This window comes from Diceros bicornis, chromosome 13 (assembly GCF_020826845.1).
Source record: "Diceros bicornis minor isolate mBicDic1 chromosome 13, mDicBic1.mat.cur, whole genome shotgun sequence".
In the NCBI taxonomy this organism is placed as follows: domain Eukaryota; kingdom Metazoa; phylum Chordata; class Mammalia; order Perissodactyla; family Rhinocerotidae; genus Diceros; species Diceros bicornis.
Genome location: NC_080752.1, coordinates 3,472,813 through 3,496,469, shown reverse-complemented (window position 1 = coordinate 3,496,469; position 23,657 = coordinate 3,472,813).

Below are 23,657 nucleotides of genomic sequence, written 5' to 3'. Positions count from 1 at the left end.
GTATTTCAAAGATGCCCAGAACTGAGCTAAACGTTGTATGTCTTCAACTCCTAGAAATACCTTCATGCCCCATCTCCCTTACTTCCAGCTAGTAAGGATCACATAATTCCTAACAAAGTTTTGACACAGATTCCCATTTCGGGCATTCAGAACATATAGCACGTTGCTGTAAGCAAGCACATTCTCATTCAATGTTGCAAGTTACTATGTAGGAACAAGTTTGTATAGGTATTTCAAAGATGCCCAGAACTGAGCTAAACTTGGTATGTCTCCAACTCCTAGAAATAACTTCATGCCCCATCTCCCTTACTTCCAGCTAGTAAGGATCACATAATTCCTAACAAAGTTTTGACACAGATTTCCAATTCGGGCATTCAGAACATATGGCACGTTGCTGTAAGCAAGCACATTCTGATTCAATGTTGCAAGTTACTATATAGGAACACGTTTGTATAGGTATTTCAAAGATGCCCAGAACTGAGCTAAACTTGGTATGTCTCCAACTCCTAGAAATAACTTCATGCCCCGTCTCCCTTACTTCCAGCTAGTAAGGATCACATAATTTTTAACAAAGTTTTGACACAGATTCCCAATTCGGGCATTCAGAACATATAGCACGTTGCTGTAAGCAAGCACATTCTCATTCAAAGTTGCAAGTTATTATGTAGGAACAAGTTTGTATAGGTATTTCAAAGATGCCCAGAACTGAGCTAAACTTGGTATGTCTCCAACTCCTAGAAATAACTTCATGCCCCATCTCCCTTACTTCCATCTAGTAAGGATCACATAATTCCTAACAAAGTTTTGACACAGATTCCCAATTCGGGCATTCAGAACATATAGCACGTTGCTGTAAGCAAGCACTTTCTCAATCCAGGTAGCAAGTTACTATGTAGGAACAAGTTTGTACAGGTATTTCAAAGATGCCCAGAACTGAGCTAAACTTGGAATGTCTCAAACTCCTAGAAATAACATCATGCCCCATCTCCCTTACTTTCAGCTAGTAACGATCACATAATTCCTAACAAAGTTTTGACACAGATTCCCAATTCGGGCATTCAAAACATAAAGCACGTTGCTGTAAGCAAGCACTTTCTCATTCAAAGTTGCAAGTTACTATGTAGGAACAAGTTTGTATAGGTATTTCAAAGATGCCCAGAACTGAGCTAAACGTTGTATGTCTCCAACTCCTAGAAATAACTTCATGCCCCATCTCCCTTACTTCCAGCTAGTAAGGATCACATAATTCCTAACAAAGTTTTGACATAGATTCCCAATTCGGGCATTCAGAACATATACCAACGTTTCTTTAAGGAAGCACTTTCTCATTCCAAGTAGCAAGTTACTATGTAGGAAGAAGTTTGTATAGGTATTTCAAAGATGCCCAGAACTGAGCTAAACTTGGTATGTCTCCAACTCCTAGAAATAACTTCATGCCCCATCTCCCTTACGCCCAGCTAGTAAGGGTCACATAATTCCTAACAAAGTTTTGACACAGATTCCCAATTCGAGCATTCAGAACATATAGCACGTTCCTGTAAGCAAGCACATTCTGATTCAATGTTGCAAGTTACTATATAGGAACACGTTTGTATAGGTATTTCAAAGATGCCCAGAACTGAGCTAAACTTGGTATGTCTCCAACTCCTAGAAATAACTTCATGCCCCGTCTCCCTTACTTCCAGCTAGTAAGGATCACATAATTACTAACAAAGTTTTGACACAGATTCCCAATTCGGGCATTCAAAAAATGTAGCACGCTGCTTTAAGCCAGCACTTTCTCATTCCAAGTAGCAAGTTACGATGCAGGAACAAGTTTGTATAGGTATTTCAAAGATGCCCAGAACTGAGCTAAAGTGGGTATGTCTCCAACTCCTAGAAATAACTTCATGCCCCATCTCACTTAATTCCAGCTAGTAAGGATCACATAATTGCTAACAATGATTTGACACAGATTCCCAATTCGGGCATTCAGAACATATAGCACGTTGCTGTAAGCAAGCACATTCTCATTCAAAGTTGCAAGTTACTATGTAGGAACAAGTTTGTATAGGTATTTCAAAGATGCCCAGAACTGAGCTAAACGTTGTATGTCTCCAACTCCTAGAAATACCTTCATGCCCCATCTACCTTACTTCCAGTTAGTAAGGATCACATAATTTCTAACAAAGTTTTGACACAGATTCCCAATTCGGGCATTCAGAACATATAGCACGTTGCTGTAAGCAAGCACATTCTCATTCAAAGTTGCAAGTTACTATGTAGGAACAAGTTTGTATAGGTATTTCAAAGATGCCCAGAACTGAGCTAAACTTGGTATGTCTCCAACTCCTAGAAATAACTTCATGCCCCATCTCCCTTACTTCTAGCTAGTAAGGATCACATAATTCCTAACAATGTTTTGACACAGATTCCCAATTCGGGCATTCAGAACATATAGCACGTTGCTGTAAGCAAGCACATTCTCATTCAAAGTTGCAAGTTACTATGTAGGAACAAGTTTGTATAGGTATTTCAAAGATGCCCAGAACTGAGCTAAACGTTGTATGTCTCCAACTCCTAGAAATAACTTCATGCCCCATCTCCCGTACATCCAGCTAGTAAGGATCACATAATTGCTAACAAAGTTTTGACACAGATTCCCAATTCGGGCATTCAGAACATATAGCACGTTGCTGTAAGCAAGCACATTCTCATTCAAAGTTGCAAGTTACTATGTAGGAACAAGTTTGCATAGGTATTTCAAAGATGCCCAGAACTGAGCTAAACGTTGTATGTCTCCAACTCCTAGAAATAACTTCATGCCCCATCTCCCTTACTTCCAGCTAGTAAGGATCACATAATTCATAACAAAGTTTTGACACAGATTCCCAATTCGGGCATTCAGAACATATAGCACGTTGCTGTAAGGAAGCACATTCTCATTCAAACTTGCAAGTTATTATGTAGGAACAAGTTTGTATAGGTATTTCAAAGATGCCCACAACTGAGCTAAAGTGGGTATGTCTCCAACTCCTAGAAATAACTTCATGCCCCATCTCCCTTACTTCCAGCTAGTAAGGATCACATAATTCCTAACAAAGTTTGGACACAGATTCCCAATTCGGGCATTCATAACATATAGCACGTTGCTGTAAGCAAGCACATTCTCATTCAAAGTTGCAAGTTACTATGTAGGAACAAGTTTGTATAGGTATTTCAAAGATGCCCAGAACTGAGCTAAACTTGGTATGTCTCCAACTCCTAGAAATAACTTCATGCCCCATCTCCCTTACGCCCAGCTAGTAAGGGTCACATAATTCCTAACACAGTTTTGACACAGATTCCCAATTCGAGCATTCAGAACATATAGCACATTGCTGTAAGCAAGCACATTCTGATTCAATGTTGCAAGTTACTATAAGGAACACGTTTGTATAGGTATTTTAAAGATGCCCAGAACTGAGCTAAACTTGGTATGTCTCCAACTCCTAGAAATAACTTCATGCCCCGTCTCCCTTACTTCCAGCTAGTAAGGATCACATAATTACTAACAAAGTTTTGACACAGATTCCCAATTCGGGCATTCAAAAAATGTAGCACGCTGCTTTAAGCCAGCACTTTCTCATTCCAAGTAGCAAGTTACGATGTAGGAACAAGTTTGTATAGGTATTTCAAAGATGCCCAGAACTGAGCTAAAGTGGGTATGTCTCCAACTCCTAGAAATAACTTCATGCCCCATCTCACTTAATTCCAGCTAGTAAGGATCACATAATTGCTAACAATCATTTGACACAGATTCCCAATTCGGGCATTCAGAACATATAGCACGTTGCTGTAAGCAAGCACATTCTCATTCAAAGTTGCAAGTTACTATGTAGGAAGAAGTTTGTATTGGTATTTCAAAGATGCCCAGAACTGAGCTAAACGTTGTATGTCTCCAACTCCTAGAAATACCTTCATGCCCCATCTACCTTACTTCCAGTTAGTAAGGATCACATAATTTCTAACAAAGTTTTGACACAGATTCCCAATTCGGGCATTCAGAACATATAGCACGTTGCTGTAAGCAAGCACATTCTCATTCAAAGTTGCAAGTTACTATGTAGGAACAAGTTTGTATAGGTATTTGAAAGATGCCCAGAACTGAGCTAAACTTGGTATGTCTCCAACTCCTAGAAATAACTTCATGCCCCATCTCCCTTACTTCTAGCTAGTAAGGATCACATAATTCCTAACAATGTTTTGACACAGATTCCCAATTCGGGCATTCAGAACATATAGCACGTTGCTGTAAGCAAGCACATTCTCATTCAAAGTTGCAAGTTACTATGTAGGAACAAGTTTGTATAGGTATTTCAAAGATGCCCAGAACTGAGCTAAACGTTGTATGTCTCCAACTCCTAGAAATAACTTCATGCCCCATCTCCCGTACATCCAGCTAGTAAGGATCACATAATTGCTAACAAAGTTTTGACACAGATTCCCAATTCGGGCATTCAGAACATATAGCACGTTGCTGTAAGCAAGCACATTCTCATTCAAAGTTGCAAGTTACTATGTAGGAACAAGTTTGCATAGGTATTTCAAAGATGCCCAGAACTGAGCTAAACGTTGTATGTCTCCAACTCCTAGAAATAACTTCATGCCACATCTCCCTTACTTCCAGCTAGTAAGGATCACATAATTCATAACAAAGTTTTGACACAGATTCCCAATTCGGGCATTCAGAACATATAGCACGTTGCTGTAAGGAAGCACATTCTCATTCAAACTTGCAAGTTATTATGTAGGAACAAGTTTGTATAGGTATTTCAAAGATGCCCACAACTGAGCTAAAGTGGGTATGTCTCCAACTCCTAGAAATAACTTCATGCCCCATCTCCCTTACTTCCAGCTAGTAAGGATCACATAATTCCTAACAAAGTTTGGACACAGATTCCCAATTCGGGCATTCATAACATATAGCACGTTGCTGTAAGCAAGCACATTCTCATTCAAAGTTGCAAGTTACTATGTAGGAACAAGTTTGTATAGGTATTTCAAAGATGCCCAGAACTGAGCCAGACTTGGTATGTGTCCAACTCCTAGAAATAACTTCATGCCCCAACTCCCTTACTTCCATCTAGTAAGGATCACATAATTCCTAACAAGGTTTTCACACAGAATCCCAATTCGGGCATTCAGAACATATAGCACGTTGCTGTAAGCAAGCACATTATCATTCAAAGTTGCAAGTTACTACGTAGGAACAAGTTTGTAAAGGTATTTCAAAGATGCCCAGAACTGAGCTAAACTTGGTATGTCTCCAACTCCTAGAAATAACTTCATGTCCCATCTCCCTTACTTCCAGCTAGTAAGGATCACATAATTTCTAACAAAGTTTTGGCACAGATTCCCAGTTCGGGCGTTCAGAACATATAGCACGTTGCTGTAAGCAAGCACATTCTCATTCAAAGTTGCAAGTTACTATGTAGGAACAAGTTTGTATAGCTATTTCAAAGATGCCCAGAACTGAGCTAAACGTTGTATGTCTCCAACTCCTGGAAATAACTTCATGCCCCATCTCCCTTACTTCCAGTTAGTAAGGATCACATAATTTCTAACAAAGTTTTGACACAGATTCCCAATTCGGGCATTCAGAACATATAGCACGTTGCTGTAAGCAAGCACATTCTCATTCAAAGTTGCAAGTTACTATGTAGGAACAAGTTTGTATAGGTATTTCAAAGATGACCAGAACTCACCTAAACGTTGTATGTCTCCAACTCCTAGAACTAACTTCATACCCCATCTCCCTTACTTCCAGCTAGTAAGGATCACATAATTGCTAACAAAGTTTTGACACAGATTCCCAATTCGGCCGTTCAGAACATATAGCACGTTGCTGTAAGCAAGCACATTCGGATTCAAAGTTGCAAGTTACTATGTAGGAACAAGTTTGTATAGGTATTTCAAAGATGCCCAGAACTGAGCTAAACGTTGCATGTCTCCAACTCCTAGAAATAACTTCATGCCCCATCTCCCTTACTTCCAGCTAGTAAGGTTCACATAATTCCTAACAAAGTTTTGACACAGATTCCCAATTCGGGCATTCAGAACACATAGCACGTTGCTGTAAGCAAGCACATTCTCATTCAAAGTTGCAAGTTACTATGTAGGAACAAGTTTGTATAGGTATTTCAAAGATGCCTAGAACAGAGCTAAACTTGGTATGTGTCCAACCTCTGGAAATGACTTCATGCCCCAACTCCCTTACTTCCAGCTAGTAAGGATCACATAATTTCTAACAAAGTTTTGACACAGATTCCCAATTCGGGCATTCAGAACATATAGCACGTTGCTGTAAGCAAGCACATTCTCATTCAAAGTTGCAAGTTACTATGTAGGAACAAGTTTGTATAGGTATTTCAAAGATGCCCAGAACTGAGCTAAACGTTGTATGTCTCCAACTCCTAGAAATAACTTCATGCCCTATCTCCCTTACTTCCAGCTAGTAAGGATCACATAATTCCTAACAAAGTTTTGACACAGATTCCCAATTCGGGCATTCAGAACATATAGCACGTTGCTGTAAGCAAGCACATTCTCATTCAAAGTTGCAAGTTACTATGTAGGAACAAGTTTGTATAGGTATTTCAAAGATGCCCAAAACTGAGCTAAACGTTGTATGTCTCCAACTCGTAGAAATAACATCATGCCCCATCTCCCTTACTTCCAGCTAGTAAGGATCACATAATTCCTAACAAAATTTTCACACCGATTCCCAATTCGGGCATTGAGAACATATAGCACGTTGCTGTAAGCAAGCACATTCTCATTCAAAGTTGCAAGTTACTATGTAGGAACAAGTTTGTATAGGTATTTCAAAGATGCCCAGAACTGAGCTAAACTTGGTATGTCTCCAACTCCTAGAAATAACTTCATGCCCCATTTCCCTTACTTCCAGCTAGTAAGGATCACATAATTCCTAACAAAGTTTTGACACAGATTCCCAATTCGGGCATTCAGAACATATAGCACGTTGCTGTAAGCAAGCACATTCTCATTCAAAGTTGCAAGTTACTATGTAGGAACAAGTTTGTATAGGTATTTCAAAGATGCCCAGAACTGAGCTAAACTTGGTATGTCTCCAACTCCAAGAAATAACTTCATGCCCCAACTCCCTTACTTCCAGCTAGTAAGGATCACATAATTCCTAACAAAGATTTGACACAGATTCCCAATTCGGGCATTCAGAACATATAGCACATTGCTGTAAGCAAGCACATTCTCATTCAAAGTTGCAAGTTACTATGTAGGAACAAGTTTGTATAGGTATTTCAAAGATGCCCAGAACTGAGCTAAACTTGGTATGTCTCCAACTCCTAGAAATAACTTCATGCCCCATCTCCCTTACGCCCAGCTAGTAAGGGTCACATAATTCCTAACAAAGATTTGACACAGATTCCCAATTCGAGCATTCAGAACATATAGCACATTGCTGTAAGCAAGCACATTCTGATTCAATGTTGCAAGTTACTATAAGGAACACGTTTGTATAGGTATTTAAAAGATGCCCAGAACTGAGCTAAACTTGGTATGTCTCCAACTCCTAGAAATAACTTCATGCCCCGTCTCCCTTACTTCCAGCTAGTAAGGATCACATAATTACTAACAAAGTTTTGACACAGATTCCCAATTCGGGCATTCAAAAAATGTAGCACGCTGCTTTAAGCCAGCACTTTCTCATTCCAAGTAGCAAGTTACGATGTAGGAACAAGTTTGTATAGGTATTTCAAAGATGCCCAGAACTGAGCTAAAGTGGGTATGTCTCCAACTCCTAGAAATAACTTCATGCCCCATCTCACTTAATTCCAGCTTGTAAGGATCACATAATTGCTAACAATGATTTGACACAGATTCCCAATTCGGGCATTCAGAACATATAGCACGTTGCTGTAAGCAAGCACATTCTCATTCAAAGTTGCAAGTTACTATGTAGGAAGAAGTTTGTATTGGTATTTCAAAGATGCCCAGAACTGAGCTAAACGTTGTATGTCTCCAACTCCTAGAAATACCTTCATGCCCCATCTACCTTACTTCCAGTTAGTAAGGATCACATAATTTCTAACAAAGTTTTGACACAGATTCCCAATTCGGGCATTCAGAACATATAGCACGTTGCTGTAAGCAAGCACATTCTCATTCAAAGTTGCAAGTTACTATGTAGGAACAAGTTTGTATAGGTATTTCAAAGATGCCCAGAACTGAGCTAAACTTGGTATGTCTCCAACTCCTAGAAATAACTTCATGCCCCATCTCCCTTACTTCTAGCTAGTAAGGATCACATAATTCCTAACAATGTTTTGACACAGATTCCCAATTCGGGCATTCAGAACATATAGCACGTTGCTGTAAGCAAGCACATTCTCATTCAAAGTTGCAAGTTACTATGTAGGAACAAGTTTGTATAGGTATTTCAAAGATGCCCAGAACTGAGCTAAACGTTGTATGTCTCCAACTCCTAGAAATAACTTCATGCCCCATCTCCCTTACTTCCAGCTAGTAAGGATCACATAATTGCTAACAAAGTTTTGACACAGATTCCCAATTCGGGCATTCAGAACATATAGCACGTTGCTGTAAGCAAGCACATTCTCATTCAAAGTTGCAAGTTACTATGTAGGAACAAGTTTGCATAGGTATTTCAAAGATGCCCAGAACTGAGCTAAACGTTGTATGTCTCCAACTCCTAGAAATAACTTCATGCCCCATCTCCCTTACTTCCAGCTAGTAAGGATCACATAATTCATAACAAAGTTTTGACACAGATTCCCAATTCGGGCATTCAGAACATATAGCACGTTGCTGTAAGGAAGCACATTCTCATTCAAACTTGCAAGTTATTATGTAGGAACAAGTTTGTATAGGTATTTCAAAGATGCCCACAACTGAGCTAAAGTGGGTATGTCTCCAACTCCTAGAAATAACTTCATGCCCCATCTCCCTTACTTCCAGCTAGTAAGGATCACATAATTCCTAACAAAGTTTGGACACAGATTCCCAATTCGGGCATTCATAACATATAGCACGTTGCTGTAAGCAAGCACATTCTCATTCAAAGTTGCAAGTTACTATGTAGGAACAAGTTTGTATAGGTATTTCAAAGATGCCCAGAACTGAGCTAAACTTGGTATGTGTCCAACTCCTAGAAATAACTTCATGCCCCAACTCCCTTACTTCCATCTAGTAAGGATCACATAATTCCTAACAAGGTTTTCACACAGAATCCCAATTCGGGCATTCAGAACATATAGCACGTTGCTGTAAGCAAGCACATTATCATTCAAAGTTGCAAGTTACTACGTAGGAACAAGTTTGTAAAGGTATTTCAAAGATGCCCAGAACTGAGCTAAACTTTGTATGTCTCCAACTCCTAGAAATAACTTCATGTCCCATCTCCCTTACTTCCAGCTAGTAAGGATCACATAATTTCTAACAAAGTTTTGGCACAGATTCCCAGTTCGGGCGTTCAGAACATATAGCACGTTGCTGTAAGCAAGCACATTCTCATTCAAAGTTGCAAGTTACTATGTAGGAACAAGTTTGTATAGCTATTTCAAAGATGCCCAGAACTGAGCTTAACGTTGTATGTCTCCAACTCCTGGAAATAACTTCATGCCCCATCTCCCTTACTTCCAGTTAGTAAGGATCACATAATTTCTAACAAAGTTTTGACACAGATTCCCAATTCGGGCATTCAGAACATATAGCACGTTGCTGTAAGCAAGCACATTCTCATTCAAAGTTGCAAGTTACTATGTAGGAACAAGTTTGTATAGGTATTTCAAAGATGACCAGAACTCACCTAAACGTTGTATGTCTCCAACTCCTAGAACTAACTTCATACCCCATCTCCCTTACTTCCAGCTAGTAAGGATCACATAATTGCTAACAAAGTTTTGACACAGATTCCCAATTCGGGCGTTCAGAACATATAGCACGTTGCTGTAAGCAAGCACATTCGGATTCAAAGTTGCAAGTTACTATGTAGGAACAAGTTTGTATAGGTATTTCAAAGATGCCCAGAACTGAGCTAAACGTTGCATGTCTCCAACTCCTAGAAATAACTTCATGCCCCATCTCCCTTACTTCCAGCTAGTAAGGTTCACATAATTCCTAACAAAGTTTTGACACAGATTCCCAATTCGGGCATTCAGAACACATAGCACGTTGCTGTAAGCAAGCACATTCTCATTCAAAGTTGCAAGTTACTATGTAGGAACAAGTTTGTATAGGTATTTCAAAGATGCCTAGAACAGAGCTAAACTTGGTATGTGTCCAACCTCTGGAAATGACTTCATGCCCCAACTCCCTTACTTCCAGCTAGTAAGGATCACATAATTTCTAACAAAGTTTTGACACAGATTCCCAATTCGGGCATTCAGAACATATAGCACGTTGCTGTAAGCAAGCACATTCTCATTCAAAGTTGCAAGTTACTATGTAGGAACAAGTTTGTATAGGTATTTCAAAGATGCCCAGAACTGAGCTAAACGTTGTATGTCTCCAACTCCTAGAAATAACTTCATGCCCTATCTCCCTTACTTCCAGCTAGTAAGGATCACATAATTCCTAACAAAGATTTGACACAGATTCCCAATTCGGGCATTCAGAACATATAGCACGTTGCTGTAAGCAAGCACATTCTCATTCAAAGTTGCAAGTTACTATGTAGGAACAAGTTTGTATAGGTATTTCAAAGATGCCCAAAACTGAGCTAAACGTTGTATGTCTCCAACTCGTAGAAATAACATCATGCCCCATCTCCCTTACTTCCAGCTAGTAAGGATCACATAATTCCTAACAAAATTTTGACACCGATTCCCAATTCGGGCATTGAGAACATATAGCACGTTGCTGTAAGCAAGCACATTCTCATTCAAAGTTGCAAGTTACTATGTAGGAACAAGTTTGTATAGGTATTTCAAAGATGCCCAGAACTGAGCTAAACTTGGTATGTCTCCAACTCCTAGAAATAACTTCATGCCCCATTTCCCTTACTTCCAGCTAGTAAGGATCACATAATTCCTAACAAAGTTTTGACACAGATTCCCAATTCGGGCATTCAGAACATATAGCACGTTGCTGTAAGCAAGCACATTCTCATTCAAAGTTGCAAGTTACTATGTAGGAACAAGTTTGTATAGGTATTTCAAAGATGCCCAGAACTGAGCTAAACTTGGTATGTCTCCAACTCCAAGAAATAACTTCATGCCCCAACTCCCTTACTTCCAGCTAGTAAGGATCACATAATTCCTAACAAAGATTTGACACAGATTCCCAATTCGGGCATTCAGAACATATAGCACATTGCTGTAAGCAAGCACATTCTCATTCAAAGATGCAAGTTACTATGTAGGACCAAGTTTGTATAGGACTTTCAAAGATGCCCAGAACCGAGCTAAACTTGGTATGTCTCCAACTCCTAGAAATAACTTCATGCCCCATCTCCCTTACTTCCAGCTAGTAAGGATCACATAATTCCTAACTAAGTTTTGACACAGATTCCCAATTCGGGCATTCAGAATATGTAGCACGTTGCTTTAAACCAGCACTTTCTCATTCCAAGTAGCAAGTTACTATGTAGGAACAAGTTTGAATAGGAATTTCAAAGATGCCCAGAACAGAGCGAAACGTTGTATGTCTCCAACTGCTAGAAATAACTTCATGCCCCATCTCCCGTACATCCAGCTAGTAAGGATCACATAATTGCTAACAAAGATTTGACACAGATTCCCAATTCGGGCATTCAGAACATATAGCACGTTGCTGTAAGCAAGCACATTCTCATTCAATGTTGCAAGTTACTATGTAGGAACAAGTTTGCATAGGTATTTCAAAGATGCCCAGAACTGAGCTAAACGTTGTATGTCTCCAACACCTAGAAATAACTTCATGCCCCATCTCCCATACTTCCAGCTAGTAAGGATCACATAATTCCTAACAAACTTTTGACACAGATTCCCAATTCGGGCATTCAGAACATATAGCACGTTGCTGTAAGGAAGCACATTCTCATTCAAACTGGCAAGTTATTATGTAGGAACAAGTTTGTATAGGTATTTCAAAGATGCCCAGAACTGAGCTAAACTTGGTATGTGTCCAACCTCTAGAAATAACTTCATGCCCCAACTCCCTTACTTACAGCTAGTAAGGATCACATAATTCCTAACAAAGTTTTGACACAGATTCCCAATTCGGGCATTCAGAACATATAGCACGTTGCTGTAAGCAAGCACATTCTCATTCAAAGTTGCAAGTTACTATGTAGGAACAAGTTTGTATAGGTATTTCAAAGATGCCCAGAACTGAGCTAAACGTTGTATGTCTCCAACTCCTAGAAATAACTTCATGCCCCATCTCCCTTACTTCCAGCTAGTAAGGATCACATAATTTCTAACAAAGTTTTGACACAGATTCCCAATTCGGGCGTTCAGAACATATAGCACGTTGCTGTAAGCAAGCACATTCTCATTCAAAGTTGCAAGTTACTATGTAGGAACAAGTTTGTATAGGTATTTCAAAGATGCCCAGAACTGAGCTAAACGTTGTATGTCTCCAACTCCTAGAAATAACTTCATGCCCCATCTCCCTTACTTCCAGTTAGTAAGGATCACATAATTTCTAACAAAGTTTTGACAAAGATTCCCAATTCGGGCATTCAGAACATATAGCACGTTGCTGTAAGCAAGCACATTCTCATTCAAAGTTGCAAGTTACTATGTAGGAACAAGTTTGTATAGGTATTTCAAAGATGCCCAGAACTGAGCTAAACTTGGTATGTCTCCAACTCCTAGAAATAACTTCATGCCCCATCTCCCATACTTCCAGCTAGTAAGGATCACATAATTCCTAACAAAGTTTTGACACAGATTCCCAATTCGGGCATTCAGAACATATAGCACGTTGCTGTAAGCAAGCACATTCACATTCAAAGTTGCAAGTTACTATGTAGGAACAAGTTTGTATAGGTATTTCAAAGATGCCCAGAACTGAGCTAATCTTGGTATGTCTCCAACTCCTAGAAATAACTTCATGCCCCATCTCCCTTACTTCCAGCTAGTAAGGATCACATAAATCCTAACAAAGTTTTGACACAGATTCCCAATTCGGGCATTCAGAACATATAGCACATTGGTGTAAGCAAGCACATTCTCATTCAAAGATGCAAGTTACTATGTAGGAACAAGTTTGTATAGGACTTTCAAAGATGCCCAGAACTGAGCTAAACTTGGTATGTCTCCAACTCCTAGAAATAGCTTCATGCCCCATCTCCCTTACTTCCAGCTAGTAAGGATCACATAATTCCTAACAAAGTTTTGACACAGATTCCAAATTCGGGCATTTACAACATATAGCACGTTGCTGTAAGCAAGCACATTCTCATTCAAAGTTGCAAGTTACTATGTAGGAACAAGTTTGTATAGGTATTTCAAAGATGCCCAGAACTGAGCTAAATGTTGTATGTCTCCAACTCCTAGAAATAACTTCATGCCCCATCTCCCTTACTTCCAGCTAGTAAGGATCACATAATTCCTAACAAAATTTTGACACAGATTCCCAATTCGGGCATTCAGAACATATAGCACGTTGCTGTAAGCAAGCACATTCTCATTCAAAGTTGCAAGTTACTATGTAGGAACAAGTTTGTATAGGTATTTCAAAGATGCCCAGAACTGAGCTAAACTTGGTATGTCTCCAACTCCTAGAAATAACTTCATGCCCCATTTCCCTTACTTCCAGCTAGTAAGGATCACATAATTCCTAACAAAGTTTTGACACAGATTCCCAATTCGGGCATTCAGAACATATAGCACGTTGCTGTAAGCAAGCACATTCTCATTCACAGTTGCAAGTTACTATGTAGGAACAAGTTTGTATAGGTTTTTCAAAGATGCCCAGAACTGAGCTAAACGTTGTATGTCTCCAACTCCTAGAAATAACTTCATGCCCCAACTGCCTTACTTCCATCTAGTAAGGATCACATAATTCCTAACAAAGTTTTGACACAGATTCCCAATTCGAGGATTCAGAACATATAGCACGTGGCTGTAAGCAAGCACATTCTCATTCAAAGTTGCAAGTTACTATGTAGGAACAAGTTTGTATAGGTATTTCAAAGATGCCCAGAACTGAGCTAAAGTTGGTATGTGTCCCATCTCTAGAAATAACTTCATACCCCAACTCCCTTACTTCCAGCTATTAAGGATCACATAATTCCTAACACAGTTTTGACACAGATTCCCAATTCGGGCATTCAGAACATATAGCACGTTGCTGTAAGCAAGCACATTCTCATTCAAAGTTGCAAGTTACTATGTAGGAACAAGTTTGCATAGGTTTTTCAAGGATGCCCAGAACTGAGCTAAACTTGGTATGTCTCCAACTCCTGGAAATAACTTCATGCCCCATCTACCTTACTTCCAGCTAGTAAGGATCACATAATTGCTAACAAAGTTTTGAAACAGATTCCCAATTCGGGCGTTCAGAACATATAGCACGTTGCTGTAAGCAAGCACATTCTCATTCAAAGTTGCAAGTTACTATGTAGGAACAAGTTTGTATAGGTATTTCAAAGATGCCCAGATCTGAGCTAAACGTTGTATGTCTCCAACTCCTAGAAATAACTTCATGCCCCATCTCCCTTACTTCCAGCTAGTAAGGATCACATAATTCCTAACAAAGTTTTGACACAGATTCCCAATTCGGGCGTTCAGAACATATAGCACGTTGCTGTAAGCAAGCACATTCTCATTCAAAGTTGCAAGTTACTATGTAGGAACAAGTTTGTATAGGTATTTCAAAGATGACCAGAACTGACCTAAACGTTGTATGTCTCCAACTCCTAGAACTAACTTCATACCCCATTTCCCTTACTTCCAGCTAGTAAGGATCACATAATTGCTAACAAAGTTTTGACACAGATTCCCAATTCGGGCGTTCAGAACATATAGCACGTTGCTGTAAGCAAGCACATTCGGTCAAAGTTGCAAGTTACTATGTAGGAACAAGTTTGTATAGGTATTTCAAAGATGCCCAGAACTGAGCTAAACGTTGCATGTCTCCAACTCCTAGAAATAACTTCATGCCCCATCTCCCTTACTTCCAGCTAGTAAGGTTCACATAATTCCTAACAAAGTTTTGACACAGATTCCCAATTCGGGCATTCAGAACACATAGCACGTTGCTGTAAGCAAGCACATTCTCATTCAAAGTTGCAAGTTACTATGTAGGAACAAGTTTGTATAGGTATTTCAAAGATGCCTAGAACAGAGCTAAACTTGGTATGTGTCCAACCTCTGGAAATGACTTCATGCCCCAACTCCCTTACTTCCAGCTAGTAAGGATCACATAATTTCTAACAAAGTTTTGACACAGATTCCCAATTCGGGCATTCAGAACATATAGCACGTTGCTGTAAGCAAGCACATTCTCATTCAAAGTTGCAAGTTACTATGTAGGAACAAGTTTGTATAGGTATTTCAAAGATGCCAAGAACTGAGCTAAACGTTGTATGTCTCCAACTCCTAGAAATAACTTCATGCCCTATCTCCCTTACTTCCAGCTAGTAAGGATCACATAATTCCTAACAAAGTTTTGACACAGATTCCCAATTCGGGCATTCAGAACATATAGCACGTTGCTGTAAGCAAGCACATTCTCATTCAAAGTTGCAAGTTACTATGTAGGAACAAGTTTGTATAGGTATTTCAAAGATGCCCAAAACTGAGCTAAACGTTGTATGTCTCCAACTCCTAGAAATAACATCATGCCCCATCTCCCTTACTTCCAGCTAGTAAGGATCACATAATTCCTAACAAAATTTTGACACCGATTCCCAATTCGGGCATTGAGAACATATAGCACGTTGCTGTAAGCAAGCACATTCTCATTCAAAGTTGCAAGTTACTATGTAGGAACAAGTTTGTATAGGTATTTCAAAGATGCCCAGAACTGAGCTAAACTTGGTATGTCTCCAACTCCTAGAAATAACTTCATGCCCCATTTCCCTTACTTCCAGCTAGTAAGGATCACATAATTCCTAACAAAGTTTTGACACAGATTCCCAATTCGGGCATTCAGAACATATAGCACGTTGCTGTAAGCAAGCACATTCTCATTCAAAGTTGCAAGTTACTATGTAGGAACAAGTTTGTATAGGTATTTCAAAGATGCCCAGAACTGAGCTAAACTTGGTATGTCTCCAACTCCAAGAAATAACTTCATGCCCCAACTCCCTTACTTCCAGCTAGTAAGGATCACATAATTCCTAACAAAGATTTGACACTGATTCCCAATTCGGGCATTCAGGACATATAGCACATTGCTGTAAGCAAGCACATTCTCATTCAAAGATGCAAGTTACTATGTAGGACCAAGTTTGTATAGGACTTTCAAAGATGCCCAGAACCGAGCTAAACTTGGTATGTCTCCAACTCCTAGAAATAACTTCATGCCCCATCTCCGTTACTTCCAGCTAGTAAGGATCACATAATTCCTAACTAAGTTTGACACAGATTCCCAATTCGGGCATTCAGAATATGTAGCACGTTGCTTTAAACCAGCACTTTCTCATTCCAAGTAGCAAGTTACTATGTAGGAACAAGTTTGAATAGGAATTTCAAAGATGCCCAGAACTGAGCTAAACGTTGTATGTCTCCAACTCCTAGAAATAACTTCATGCCCCATCTCCCGTACATCCAGCTAGTAAGGATCACATAATTGCTAACAAAGATTTGACACAGATTCCCAATTCGGGCATTCAGAACATATAGCACGTTGCTGTAAGCAAGCACATTCTCATTCAAAGTTGCAAGTTACTATGTAGGAACAAGTTTGCATAGGTATTTCAAAGATGCCCAGAACTGAGCTAAACGTTGTATGTCTCCAACACCTAGAAATAACTTCATGCCCCATCTCCCATACTTCCAGCTAGTAAGGATCACATAATTCCTAACAAACTTTTGACACAGATTCCCAATTCGGGCATTCAGAACATATAGCACGTTGCTGTAAGGAAGCACATTCTCATTCAAACTGGCAAGTTATTATGTAGGAACAAGTTTGTATAGGTATTTCAAAGATGCCCAGAACTGAGCTAAACTTGGTATGTGTCCAACCTCTAGAAATAACTTCATGCCCCATCTCCCTTACTTCCAGCTAGTAAGGATCACATAATTTCTAACAAAGTTTTGACAAAGATTCCCAATTCGGGCATTCAGAACATATAGCACGTTGCTGTAAGCAAGCACATTCACATTCAAAGTTGCAAGTTACTATGTAGGAACAAGTTTGTATAGGTATTTCAAAGATGCCCAGAACTGAGCTAAACTTGGTATGTCTCCAACTCCTAGAAATAACTTCATGCCCCATCTCCCTTACTTCCAGCTAGTAAGGATCACATAATTCCTAACAAAGTTTTGACACAGATTCCCAATTCGGGCATTCAGAACATATAGCACATTGCTGTAAGCAAGCACATTCTCATTCAAAGATGCAAGTTACTATGTAGGAACAAGTTTGTATAGGACTTTCAAAGATGCCCAGAACTGAGCTAAACTTGGTATGTCTCCAACTCCTAGAAATAACTTCTTGCCCCATCTCCCTTACTTCCAGCTAGTAAGGATCACATAATTCCTAACAAAGTTTTGACACAGATTCCAAATTCGGGCATTTACAACATATAGCACGTTGCTGTAAGCAAGCACATTCTCATTCAAAGTTGCAAGTTACTATGTAGGAACAAGTTTGTATAGGTATTTCAAAGATGCCCAGAACTGAGCTAAAGCTGGTATGTGTCCCATCTCTAGAAATAACTTCATACCCCAACTCCCTTACTTCCAGCTATTAAGGATCACATAATTCCTAACAAAGTTTTGACACAGATTCCCAATTCGGGCATTCAGAACATATAGCACGTTGCTGTAAGCAAGCACATTCTCATTCAAAGTTGCAAGTTACTATGTAGGAACAAGTTTGTATAGGTATTTCAAAGATGCCCAGAACTGAGCTAAACGTTGTATGTCTCCAACTCCTAGAAATAACTTCATGCCCCATCTCCCTTACTTCCAGCTAGTAAGGATCACATAATTCCTAACAAAGTTTTGACACAGATTCCCAATTCGGGCGTTCAGAACATATAGCACGTTGCTGTAAGCAAGCACATTCTCATTCAAAGTTGCAAGTTACTATGTAGGAACAAGTTTGTATAGGTATTTCAAAGATGCCCAGAACTGACCTAAACGTTGTATGTCTCCAACTCCTAGAAATAACTTCATGCCCCATCCCCCTCTCTTCCAGTTAGTAAGGATCACATAATTTCTAACAATGTTTTGACACAGATTCCCAATTCGGGCATTCAGAACTTATAGCACGTTGCTGTAAGCAAGCACATTCTGATTCAAAGTTGCGACTTACTATGTAGGAACAAGTTTGTATAGGTATTTCAAAGATGCCCAGAACTGAGCTAAACTTGGTATGTCTCCAACTCCTAGAAATAACTTCATGCCCCATCTCCCTTACTTCCAGCTAGGAAGGATCACATAATTCCTAAGAAAGTTTTGACACAGATTCCCAATTCGGGCATTCAGAACATATAGCACGTTGCTGTAAGCAAGCACATTCTCATTCAAAGTTGCAAGTTACTATGTAGGAACAAGTTTGTATAGGTATTTCAAGGATGCCCAGAACTGAGCTAAACTTGGTATGTCTCCAACTCATAGAAATAACTTCATGCCCCATCTCCCTTACTTCCAGCTAGTAAGGATCACATAATTCCTAACAAAGTTTTGACACAGATTCCCAATTCGGGCATTCAGAACATATAGCACGTTGCTGTAAGCAAGCACATTCTCATTCAAAGTTGCAAGTTACTATGTAGGAACAAGTTTGTATAGGTATTTCAAAGATGCCCAGAACTTTGCTAAAGTTGGTATGTGTCCCACCTCTAGAAATAACTTCATGCCCCAACTCCCTTACTTCCAGATAGTAAGGATCACATAATTCCTAACAAAGTTTTGACACAGATTCCCAATTCGGGCGTTCAGAACATATAGCACGTTGCTGTAAGCAAGCACATTCTCATTCAAAGTTGCAAGTTACTATGTAGGAACAAGTTTGTATAGGTATTTCAAGGATGCCCAGAACTGAGCTAAACTTGGTATGTCTCCAACTCATAGAAATAACTTCATGCCCCATCTCCCTTACTTCCAGCTAGTAAGGATCACATAATTGCTAACAAAGATTTGACACTGATTCCCAATTCGGGCATTCAGAACTTATAGGACGTTGCTGTAAGCAAGCACATTCTCATTCAAAGTTGCAAGTTACTATGTAGGAACAAGTTTGTATAGGTATTTCAAAGATGCCCAGAACTGACCTAAACGTTATATGTCTCCAACTCCTAGAAATAACTTCATGCCCCATCTCCCTTACTTCCAGCTAGTAAGGATCACATAATTCCTAACAAAGTTTTGACACAGATTCCAAATTCGGGCATTTAGAACATATAGCACGTTGCTGTAAGCAAGCACATTCTCATTCAAAGTTGCAAGTTACTATGTAGGAACAAGTTTGCATAGGTATTTGAAAGATGCCCAGAACTGAGCTAAACGTTGTATGTCTCCAACTCCTAGAAATAACTTCATGCCCCATCTCCCGTACTTCCAGCTAGTAAGGATCACATAATTGCTAACAATGGTTTGACACAGATTCCAAATTCGGGCATTGAGAACATATAGCACGTTGCTGTAAGCAAGCACATTCTCATTCAAAGTTGCAAGTTACTATGTAGAAACAAGTTTGTATAGGTATTTCAAAGATGCCCAGAACTGAGCTAAACTTGGTATGTCTCCAACTCCTAGAAATAACTTCATGCCCCATCTCCCTTACTTCCAGCTAGTAAGGATCACATAATTCCTAACAAAGTTTTGACACAGATTCCCAATTCGGGCATTCAGAACATATAGCACGTTGCTGTAAGCAAGCACATTCTCATTCAAAGTTGCAAGTTACTATGTAGGAACAAGTTTGTATAGGTATTTCAAAGATGCCCAGAACTGAGCTAAACTTGGTATGTCTCCAACTCCAAGAAATAACTTCATGCCCCAACTCCCTTACTTCCAGCTAGTAAGGATCACATAATTCCTAACAAAGTTTTGACACAGATTCCCAATTCGGGCATTCAGAACATATAGCACATTGCTGTAAGCAAGCACATTCTCATTCAAAGATGCAAGTTACTATGTAGGAACAAGTTTGTATAGGACTTTCAAAGATGCCCAGAACTGAGCTAAACTTGGTATGTCTCCAACTCCAAGAAATAACTTCATGCCCCATCTCCCTTACTTCCAGCTAGTAAGGATCACATAATTACTAACAAAGTTTTGACACAGATTCCCAATTCGCGCATTCAGAACATGTAGCACGATGCTTTAAACCAGCACTTTCTCATTCCAAGTAGCAAGTTACTATGTAGGAACAAGTTTGTATAGGTATTTCAAAGATGCCCAGAACTGAGCTAAACTTTGTATGTCTCCAACTCCTAGAAATAACTTCATGCCCCATCTCCCGTACATCCAGCTAGTAAGAATCACATAATTGCTAACAAAGTTTTGACACAGATTCCAAATTCGGGCATTCAGAACATATAGCACGTTGCTGTAAGCAAGCACAATCTCATTCAATGTTGCAAGTTACTATGTAGGAACAAGTTTGCATAGGTATTTCAAAGATGCTCAGAACTGAGCTAAACGTTGTATGTCTCCAACTCCTAGAAATAACTTCATGCCCCATCTCCCTTACTTCCAGCTAGTAAGGATCACATAATTCCTAACAAGGTTTTGACACAGAATCCCAATTCGGGCATTCAGAACATATAGCACGTTGCTGTAAGCAAGCACATTCTCATTCAAAGTTGCAAGTTACTACGTAGGAACAAGTTTGTAAAGGTATTTCAAAGTTGCCCAGAACTGAGCTAAACGTTGTATGTCTCCAACTCCTAGAAATAACTTCATGCCCCATCTCCCTTACTTCCAGCTAGTAAGGATCACATAATTTCTAACAAAGTTTTGACACAGATTCCCAATTCGCGCGTTCAGAACATATAGCACGTTGCTGTAAGCAAGCACATTCTCATTCAAAGTTGGAAGTTACTATGTAGGAACAAGTTTGTATAGCTATTTCAAAGATGCCCAGAACTGAGCTAAACGTTGTATGTCTCCAACTCCTAGAAATAACTTCATGCCCCATCTCCCTTACTTCCAGTTACTAAGGATCACATAATTTCTAACAAAGTTTTGACACAGATTCCCAATTCGGGCATTCAGAACATATAGCACGTTGCTGTAAGCAAGCACATTCTCATTCAAAGTGGCAAGTTACTATGTAGGAACAAGTTTGTATAGGTATTTCAAAGATGCCCAGAACTGAGCTAAACGTTGTATGTCTCCAAGTCCTAGACATAACTTCATGCCCCATCTCCCTTACTTCCAGCTAGTAAGGATCACATAATTCCTAACAAAGTTTTGACACAGATTCCCAATTCGGGCATTCAGAACATATAGCACGTTGCTGTAAGCAAGCACATTCTCATTCAAAGTTGCAAGTTACTATGTAGGAACAAGTTTGTATAGGTATTTCAAAGATGCCCAGAACTTTGCTAAAGTTGGTATGTGTCCCACCTCCAGAAATAACTTCATGCCACAACTCCCTTACTTCCAGCTATTAAGGATCACATAATTCCTAACAAAGTTTTGACACAGATTCCCAATTTGGGCATTCAGAACATATAGCACGTTGCTGTAAGCAAGCACATTCTCATTCAAAGTTGCAAGTTACTATGTAGGAACAAGTTTGTCTAGGTATTTCAAAGATGCCCAGAACTGAGCTAAACGTTGTATGTCTCCAACTCCTAGAAATAACTTCATGCCCCATCCCCCTTACTTCCAGTTAGTAAGGATTACATAATTTCGAACAAAGTTTTGACACAAATTCCCAATTCGGGCATTCAGAACTTATAGCACGTTGTTGGAAGCAAGCACATTCTCATTCAAAGTTGCAAGTTACTATGTAGGAACAAGTTTGTATAGGTATTTCAAAGATGCCCAGAATTGACCTAAACGTTATATGTCTCCAACTCCTAGAAATAACTTCATGCCCCATCTCCCTTACTTCCAGCTAGTAAGGATCACATAATTCCTAACAAAGTTTTGACACAGATTCCCAATTCGGGCATTCAGAACATATAGCACGTTGCTGTAAGCAAGCACATTCTCATTCAAAGTTGCAAGTTACTATGTAGGAACAAGTTTGTCTAGGTATTTCAAAGATGCCCAGAACTGAGCTAAACGTCGTATGTCTCCAACTCCTAGAAATAACTTCAAGCCCCATCTCCCTTACTTCCAGCTAGTAAGGATCACATAATTCCTAACAAAGTTTTGACACAGATTCCCAATTCGGGCATTCAGAACATATAGCACGTTGCTGTAAGCAAGCACATTCTCATTCAAAGTTGCAAGTTACTATGTAGGAACAAGTTTGTATAGGTATTTCAAAGATGCCCAGAACTGAGCTAAAGTTGGTATGTGTCCCACCTCTAGAAATAACTTCATGCCCCAACTCACTTACTTCCAGCTATTAAGGATCACATAATTCCTAACAAAGTTTTGACACAGATTCCCAATTCGGGCATTCAGAACATATAGCACGTTGCTGTAAGCAAGCACATTCTCATTCAAAGTTGCAAGTTACTATGCAGGAACAAGTTTGTATAGGTATTTCAAAGATGCTCAGAACTGAGCTAAACGTTGTATGTCTCCAACTCCTAGAAATAACTTCATGCCCCATCTCCCTTACTTCCAGCTAGTAAGGATCACATAATTCCTAACAAGGTTTTGACACAGAATCCCAATTCGGGCATTCAGAACATATAGCACGTTGCTGTAAGCAAGCACATTCTCATTCAAAGTTGCAAGTTACTACGTAGGAACAAGTTTGTAAAGGTATTTCAAAGATGCCCAGAACTGAGCTAAACGTTGTATGTCTCCAACTCCTAGAAATAACTTCATGCCCCATCTCCCTTACTTCCAGCTAGTAAGGATCACATAATTTCTAACAAAGTTTTGACACAGATTCCCAATTCGCGCGTTCAGAACATATAGCACGTTGCTGTAAGCAAGCACATTCTCATTCAAAGTTGGAAGTTACTATGTAGGAACAAGTTTGTATAGCTATTTCAAAGATGCCCAGAACTGAGCTAAACGTTGTATGTCTGCAACTCCTAGAAATAACTTCATGCCCCATCTCCCTTACTTCCAGTTACTAAGGATCACATAATTTCTAACAAAGTTTTGACACAGATTCCCAATTCGGGCATTCAGAACATATAGAACGTTGCTGTAAGCAAGCACATTCTCATTCAAAGTGGCAAGTTACTATGTAGGAACAAGTTTGTATAGGTATTTCAAAGATGCCCAGAACTGAGCTAAACGTTGTATGTCTCCAAGTCCTAGACATAACTTCATGCCCCATCTCCCTTACTTCCAGCTAGTAAGGATCACATAATTCCTAACAAAGTTTTGACACAGATTCCCAATTCGGGCATTCAGAACATATAGCACGTTGCTGTAAGCAAG